The sequence below is a fragment of the Anomaloglossus baeobatrachus genome, chromosome 7 (assembly GCF_048569485.1).
Source record: "Anomaloglossus baeobatrachus isolate aAnoBae1 chromosome 7, aAnoBae1.hap1, whole genome shotgun sequence".
Taxonomy (NCBI): domain Eukaryota; kingdom Metazoa; phylum Chordata; class Amphibia; order Anura; family Aromobatidae; genus Anomaloglossus; species Anomaloglossus baeobatrachus.
Window position 1 is genome coordinate 131,030,698 of NC_134359.1, and position 8,295 is coordinate 131,038,992.

General features: G+C 46.7%; 1 long non-coding RNA gene across 1 annotated transcript; it reads right to left on the bottom strand.

The window, feature by feature from the left end:
* Positions 1-1,830: 1,830 nt before the first annotated feature.
* Positions 1,831-7,349, bottom strand: LOC142245988 (uncharacterized). Its single transcript, XR_012724833.1, has 3 exons — positions 7,211-7,349; positions 2,065-2,154; positions 1,831-1,883 (listed from the first exon to the last, which is right to left on the bottom strand). It is a non-coding gene; the product is annotated as an uncharacterized LOC142245988 (long non-coding RNA).
* Between the last annotated feature and the right edge of the window lie 946 nt (positions 7,350-8,295).

Genomic DNA, 8,295 nt, shown 5'->3' on the forward strand with positions numbered 1-8,295 from the left:
ACGTGTTTCTCAATGCAGTGACACTAGAACAAGGCCCCCTGGGAAAATATGCAAAATAAGAATGCCACGGAGACACCATCACATGTTTCTCAATGCTGGCACGTATTAACCCTGTAGGTGCTTCAAAGGAAATAAGGCAATGTGGAAGGAATAAAAAAAAAAAAAATGAAAATTTCTTTCCCACAAAAATGTTACTTTAGCCTCAAGTTTTCCATTTTCACAAGGGTAACAGGAGAAAATGCCATGACCTTTGCATTTGGGTGCATTTCAATACATTATACATGCAATCAGTGCAATAAAATATGTCTAATATAGGGACTAATTAAAATAAGAAACAAAAACGTCTATCGTTAGCTCTGTGGTGCTGGACTTTCTGCTTGCTGTGGTATTGTTACATTTAGACAGTGAGATGCAAGGTGTTAACAGGCATGAGTGGAATACAGATCCACTCGTGCATGATAGCAACACGTCAGTTGTTTAAATCTGCTGACATGTGTAGGGAATTGCTGCTGGCGACAGCCACTGGAGATTAACCTATCACAATCCATGACATCTGTGGTGAAGATAATGGAGGGCTGGCGCCTTAGGAGAGCAGCTGGGTGCCTGGGAGGAATATCCGGTGTGAAGGCTGCTGCTTCCTTGTCCTAATAACAAGGCACTCATTACTGCTTCAGGCAACTAGTTCTGCAAGTCTGTCATAGTCAACCTCAGAATCAATTTTGCCCAGACGAAGGCTCTGAATATAAGAGCCCAAACACTGGCAAAAAAAAACAAAAAACGGCGGTTTGACTTTTTGCAGAAATCACTAAAGTAAAAAATATTTTCTCACAATCCCACGTGTGCCACAAATTTGTATTATAGTGATCATTTTTCTGAGCACCATTTACAATTATAAGGATCAGCAGTCTGATTGCTGATGTATTTCTGTTCATTACAGCTACACAGCTGTGATCACAGAAACACTCACCTCGTCACTGGCAGCAGCCGGCCGAGTGAAACAGGAAGTGATTAATGCTAGCTACGGGAGTTATCACATGACCCTGTCCTACCATGACAACCATTCGCTCACAGTGATCACGTCAATGCGATGCTGATGAAGCCGGGTAAGTGAAGATTTAGGGGTAAGGCATGGGTGGAACATGGATCCACTTGTGCCTGCAATGCACACATGTCAGTTGTTAAAGTCAGCTGACATGTGTGCAGTTCCCCACCAGCAGTCGGTGGAGATTACACTATGACTGCTTAGGACGTAATTTTACTGCCTGCGCTTGTTAAGGGGTTACACAAATGTCCCATGATGCAATTTCCAGACTCTGACTAAGGTCGTATAATGCCAGAAATGCGTTCATAAACATTTAGTAAAAATCCTTCAGCTTTTTTTTTTTTTAATTTACCCATGGGATTCACTTTATCCTTGTATCCATGTAGCCGGTGGTCACGGCTTTAAGCTGGAATCCCTTACTATAAGAACTCAATCTGAAGATAATTGATTGCACAGTGAAGCTTTGCGTTTAATTTGAACTTTCATAATTAATACATTTAAATTGAAAAAAAAAAAAAAAAAAAAAAAAAAAATTATATATATATATATATATATATATATATATATATATATATATATATAATACACACACACATATACACTTTTAAAATATCTGCAGCATTAAATACATATCATATGGTGGCAGAATGTCTTTATCTACCAAGATATGTCCCTCAAAATCAGGACAGTCCAGCAGGATCCAAGATGGCTGGGAGCTAGATACATTGACACAGCAATTACATCACAATGGCAGGTGGTAGAATGTGGCAGCTGTATGACATCACAATGTTCCAGAATGTGGCAGCACAGGCGCACAGCTAAGGTGCTTTGCACTCACTCACTGCAGGAGAGTAGAGATACATGTGAGCGCTCAGAGTGGGGAAAGCGAAGAAGACAAAGGATTTGGAAACCAAAGGATGAGAAGGAAAGCGTGGCGAGAGAAACCAATTAGAGAACATGGACACTGAAAGGAGGGTAAAGACAAGAAAAAATAATTAAAGGATAACTGCTTCTTAGCGCACCTTCACAGAGCCATGACAAGACTCAGATGTAAATGGAGGACGAGCCATTACAGCAAATCTTCCAGAGACTCAGGACCCAGTCACATCGGCCTGGTGGGCGAGAAAGGTGAGAAGTTATGGAGAATATATAACATTACTACAACTGTTCTTGTTACCCCATAGCAACCAGTCAGGCCTCAGCTTTTATTAATCATGGCTGGTTTCTATGGATAACTAGGAGAGGGTTTTTTTTTTTTTTTAATTATAAAGCTTTGATAAATGAGGCGAGGTTTCACCAGACTAAGTGGGGGGGGGGGGGGGGGATGGGGATAAAATTATATATATATATATATATAAAAAAAATAAATAAATAAATAAATGTCCAAAAAAGGCAAAGTCAGTCTGGAAGGCCTCACATTGTGTTGCTTCACTCTAGGGGCGCACATGCATTAATGCAGTTCATTTGAATAGGGGCCTAATAAGTTAGGGCAGGGGTCTCAAACTTGGCTGAGTATAAGAGTTGCATATTGAAAAAAAAAATTATTGGCGGGGCTGCATTTTTTGGTGGACCCAGTGACATTTTTTTAGTGATTCCAAAGGTTTATAGAATAAAATATGCATCACTTTTTTTTTTTTTTTTTTAACATTTTCGCTCGTTTATTATAACAAATGTGCACTTTTTTATTTCAGTATATATAAAAAAGTATTTTCAATGGGGGGAAAAAAATTAGTTTTCCCCATTTTATCCACTTCTTGTAAGTAATATTTTACAATTACCACCATATAGTAATTTAAGCCAACATTTTGTATAATGTCTCCCCATCCTGTGTTAATATGCCCATATTGTTCCCTTGTACTAATGTGCCCATCCTGTTGCAATATCCCTTGTTATTAGTGTAGATGTGTATATATGTGCCACAATAGTCACGGGGTCTAGGTGTCTGTAGGCCGCATGTTTGAGACCTCTGAGTTAGAGGGTTCACTTACATTCTGTTAATAGTCCCTTACCCATGTAGCGGAGCTGCGTGTATTAGATATTATATGTGAGCGAGTATGTACTGTGAAGGTGTATAAAACATATAGATGGGCTCTCATGATTGGTCTGTATGGTTGCTATGATAGGGATTCGTTCACAGGATTGGAAAGCTTTTACATACCTTCTTTATGATTGGCCTTTCAGTTGCCTGGATACTGCAATGCTTTGTGTGATTGGACAGTTCTGTTACATAGGTGCTGGATTTTGGGACCTGGTGTCTGCTATAGTTGCTCTTTTTAGACATTTATCTGTACAAGTCAGACGGCTGTGACAAGGGCTACCAAACATCAAATAGCATAATCTATCTAGACCCCCACCAAGACTCTCCAGTCATGTTTAGGCCCCCCCAGTGATGACTCCCAGCCCTCCCTTGTGGTGTATATGCCTCCTGCCCCTCATGTGGTGTATATACCCCCAGCATCTCCAGTGATGTATATGCACCCAGTGTTTCCTGTGATGTCTAGTCCCCCTGTCTTGTCTGGGCCTCATATCAGCCTCCCCAGTCTCGTATAGACCCCTCCCAGCCTCCTCAGTACCATGTAAGCCCCTCCCAACCTCTTTAGTCCCGTATAGGACCCCCAGTTCCATCTAGCCTCCCCAGTAACATCTATGCCCCACAGCCCTTCCCTGTGATGTATATGCCCCAAGTCCTGTCTAGGCCCCATCAGCCTCCCTAGTCCTGTATAGCCCACCCAGTCATGTCTAGGCCCCCCAGCCCACCTCAGTAATGTATCTCACCCCAGCATTTCCTATGTGATGTATATACAGCAGACCCACCCCAGCATTTCCTATGTGATGTATATACAGCAGACCCACCCCAGCATTTCCTATGTGATGTATATACAGCAGACCCAGCTGACAAACCTGGAAAAGCAGTAGTGAGAAGCAATAAGATCAATATCGCCTAATATCAAACCCGCACAAAGAAGCAGCTCCAGCCACCACAGTAGGAGGGAGTTCATTGTTTTACCAAAATATAGCATTGTAATTTGTAAGTTCATCATTTTGTGCGGCCGACCAATGATTGTACAAATTTCCAATTAGCCTCCTGCCCTGATTTGTACAGATGCTCCCAGGACATACAGTACCCAGGGGCATGCAACATGATCACTTTGGGGCCCATTAGTTAAGGGGGCACGGAGTAAGCACTGACACTGTGCCCCCATCAAGAATCACACTATCAATTGTATTGGCAATTGGGGACCTGCTAGGATGATTGAGCCTGCCAGGATGTGGAGGGAACTTGCCAGGATGGGGGACATTTATCAGGATGGGGCCATGATAGGGACAAATACCAGAATGTAGGAAGTCTATTTCATGATGGTGTCATATTTACCAGGAAGGGGGATGTTAGTACAGGATGGGGGACATTACTACATAATGAAAGGGGAGAGGAACAACTCGTATGTCTTCATAAGATTTAGAGATGTTGACACTTTGAAATGTAGATGTGAATTTCAGGATGGAATCGGATTGCATTCGAAACTAAAAATATATGTAATATTATGCATTTTTTCCATAAAGATCGATCCAACTGCTGTCGCTAGAAAGAGCAGTGGGAGTGGCTCAGCTTCAATGTGTGTTAAGCAGGCATGAGCTTGATGCCCCCCTGCTGAAGAGAAGACTGCAAAGGTAAGTTTAAAATCAATTGTTAACATAATAGAATTTGTTAAATTACCAAGTTGGCACTTTGTAGAAGGAAAAAAAAAAAAGTTAAAAAATTGTGTTGCAGTTTGGGCACTCAGCCTGTGAAAGGTTTGCCATCACTGCTCTCTCATCACTCTCCCGCTGTGTCTACAGCACTCTGATGTGTCAGAACAGCGGAGCGCCATCATGTCACCACTTTGTGCCGCTGTGCTGAGATGTGACGAAAGCAGCAGTTCAGTAGACTTGCTGAGGAGATCGGAGAGCGGAAGAAGTGAGTTTATGTATCACGGTGGCCAGACGACTATTGGGGCTGCACACTACTATATGGGGGTTGCCTAAAAGCATATGAAGGTGCATAACACTATATGGGGGCGCACAATTCTATACGGGGTCTGCATAATACTATATTGAGGAATACAAGCGGTGCATAACACGAAATATGGGGTGTATTATAATACATGGAGGACATAAGGCCCTTTACTGTATGGAAGACGATGTAGGGCCCATTATACTATGTGGAAAGTTTTGTCAGGCCAATTATATTATTTCAAGGCCTATGAGGGAGTCTTTAAAATTTACTTATTATTGGAGTGCCATTATACTGTAAGCAAGCATCTACTCAGTATGAAAGTTTGTGTGGGGGTCTATCAGACTGTGTGTGAGCCATTATACTGTGAGGAGGGCTGTATGGAGACCATTATACCATTTGGAGAGATAATAGGGGCCATTATACTATACAGGGGCCCATTATACTGCATGGTATGCTGTGTGGGGGTGGGGGTGGGGGGGTCACAGTTGGGGAACTTACTGTGTTAGGTGTCACTATTCATTGCCAGGGTAATTGAAAAAGGGTACAGCCACACACAAAAAGGTGAAGGTGGGCCCAGAAACGGCCCCGACCGGTGGCAGCCCGGGGCCCAGAAACGGCCCCGACCGGTGGCAGCCCGGGGCCCAGAAACGGCCCCGACCGGTGGCAGCCCGGGGCCCAGAAACGGCCCCGACCGGTGGCAGCCCGGGGCCCAGAAACGGCCCCGACCGGTGGCAGCCCGGGGCCCAGAAACGGCCCCGACCGGTGGCAGCCCGGGGCCCAGAAACGGCCCCGACCGGTGGCAGCCCGGGGCCCAGAAACGGCCCCGACCGGTGGCAGCCCGGGGCCCAGAAACGGCCCCGACCGGTGGCAGCCCGGGGCCCAGAAACGGCCCCGACCGGTGGCAGCCCGGGGCCCAGAAACGGCCCCGACCGGTGGCAGCCCGGGGCCCAGAAACGGCCCCGACCGGTGGCAGCCCGGGGCCCAGAAACGGCCCCGACCGGTGGCAGCCCGGGGCCCAGAAACGGCCCCGACCGGTGGCAGCCCCGGGCCCAGAAACGGCACCGACCGGTGGCAGCCCGGGGCCCAGAAACGGCCCCGACCGGTGGCAGCCCGGGGCCCAGAAACGGCCCCGACCGGTGGCAGCCCGGGGCCCAGAAACGGCCCCGACCGGTGGCAGCCCGGGGCCCAGAAACGGCCCCGACCGGTGGCAGCCCGGGGCCCAGAAACGGCCCCGACCGGTGGCAGCCCGGGGCCCAGAAACGGCCCCGACCGGTGGCAGCCCGGGGCCCAGAAACGGCCCCGACCGGTGGCAGCCCGGGGCCCAGAAACGGCCCCGACCGGTGGCAGCCCGGGGCCGTACAGATACGTACACATACAGGGATAGGCTGGAGTCACACTTGTATGTGACTCATGCGAGTATCGGATCACACTGCCCGGACCGGCTGGTTTCTCTTCTGTCAGGAGCGGCTCTGCTGTATGTATTTCTATGATGCTGACCCGCTCCTCTCAGGAGAGCCGCGGCCGGTCCGGGCAGTGCGATCCGATACACGCAAGTGTGACTCCAGCCTATGCCTGTATGTGCGTGTCTACGTGAGGATGGGGCCCACAAAAACCTGTGGGCCCACAAAAATCCCGACCGGTGGCAGCCCAGGGCCCACAAAAACCCCGACCGGTGGCAGCCCAGGGCCCACAAAAACCCCGACCGGTGGCAGCCCCTGACAAAAACTGCAATGTGCACATAGCAAATCTGACTTCTCATAGACTTTGCTGGGAAGTCAGAAAGTTCTGACAACAAAACTGCACCAAAAAAACCACAGCAAATAACGCAGCGTCCACATGTAGCCTAAGACTTTCCCAGCCTCCTCAATTGAGATCATGGGTTAGTATAACTGAAAAGCTCCTCCACAGAATTTTACCTTATAGAAAAATGGCAACATATAGATCATCACCTATATTGAAAGGCTTCATATAAACTTTATTGCACATAAATATCTAAACACATCAATACATTACAAAAAAGTGCATGGTGCAGGACTACAAGCAAAATAAAGTGCTAAGTACCTAAAAGTCCAGAGGGAGTAATATCTCTAATGGGCTCTGAATGCATAAACAGTAAATCAGATATATCTCACCACCCAGCAGCATAAACACAAGTAGTTATTTATTGCACTCACCCATATTCTCCTGTAATATGTGGCACTGCTGTGTCTCTTTTGCCACTGTTTCACATGGTCTTCCTCAAGGAGTCTCAAAATGCCGTGTCCTTCAGATCTTTTATACCCCCACTACATAATCGGTCCCAGCTGGCCCTTTAATTAGTCGCGCATGCGCAGTGCTATCTACTCGGTCAGGTGTCGCGTGCTTCAGCAGTCACATGATTTTATCTGACGTCAGGGATATTCCGGAACTCTGTGGAGGAGTAGACTGTAGCACAGGTGATTTCAATCTATTACTCCCTGTTATCAGCCTTTTCTGGGGGAAGGAGACTGTAGGACAGGTGACTGCAATCAATTACTCCCTGTTGTCAGCCATTACTGGGGGGAGGAGACTGTAGGACAGGTGACTGCAATCTATTACTCCCTGCTATCAGCCATTACTGGGGGGAATAGACTGTAGGACACTCGACTGCAATCTATTACTCCCTGTTATCAGCCATTACTGGAGGGAAGAGACTGTAGGACACTCGACTGCAATCTATTACTCCCTGTGATCAGCCATTTCTGGGGGAAGGAGACTGTAGGACAGGTGACTGCAATCTATTACTCCCTGTTATCAGCCATGGAGGAGGAGACTGTAGGACAGGTCACTTCAATCTATTACTCCCTGTTATCAACCATTACTGGGGGGAAGAGACTGTAGGACACTCGACTGCAATCTATTACTCCCTGTTATCAGCCATTTCTGGGGGAAGGTGACTGTAGGACAGGTGACTGCAATCTATTACTCCCTGTTATCAACCATTACTGGAGGGAAGAGACTGTAGGACACTCGACTGCAATCTATTACTCCCTGTTATCAGCCATGGAGGAGGAGATTGTAGGACAGGTGACCAATCTATTAGGCCGGTTTCACAGCTGCGTTGTTTCGACGCAAACGGACTCCGTCACTAATGTATTAGGCTAAGTTCACATTTCCGTTGATTTGTATCAGTCAGGCTAAGTTCACACTTCAGTTGTTTTCAATCCGTCAGGTCCGTCAGCAACGGATCAGTTGTTTTTTAGATGTCAACTGATGCAACTGATGTGTTTTTCACAGGATT